Genomic DNA, 283 nt, shown 5'->3' with positions numbered 1-283 from the left:
TTGGGCCTGGCCACTGTCCCTGAGCTTCTCTTTGCTCAAGGCTAGTACTGTACCACTTGAGCCACAGCACCACCTCCAGCTTTTTCTGCTTATGTGGTGCCGTTGAACCCAGGGCTTCATACATGTTGGGCAAGCACACTACCACTGAGCCACCTTCCCAGCCCCCTCTTTTTTTTTTTTTTTGGTTGGTTGTGGTGCCTGAACTCTGGGCCTGGGCGCTGTCCCTCAGCTCTTCAGCTCAAGGCTAGTGCTCTACCACTTGAGCCACAGCGCCACTTCCGGC

The sequence above is a fragment of the Dipodomys ordii genome, unplaced genomic scaffold (assembly GCF_000151885.1).
Source record: "Dipodomys ordii isolate 6190 unplaced genomic scaffold, Dord_2.0 Scaffold56, whole genome shotgun sequence".
Lineage (NCBI taxonomy): Eukaryota > Metazoa > Chordata > Mammalia > Rodentia > Heteromyidae > Dipodomys > Dipodomys ordii.
The sequence above is the reverse complement of the archived record's forward strand: the minus strand, read 5'-3'. Positions refer to the sequence as shown.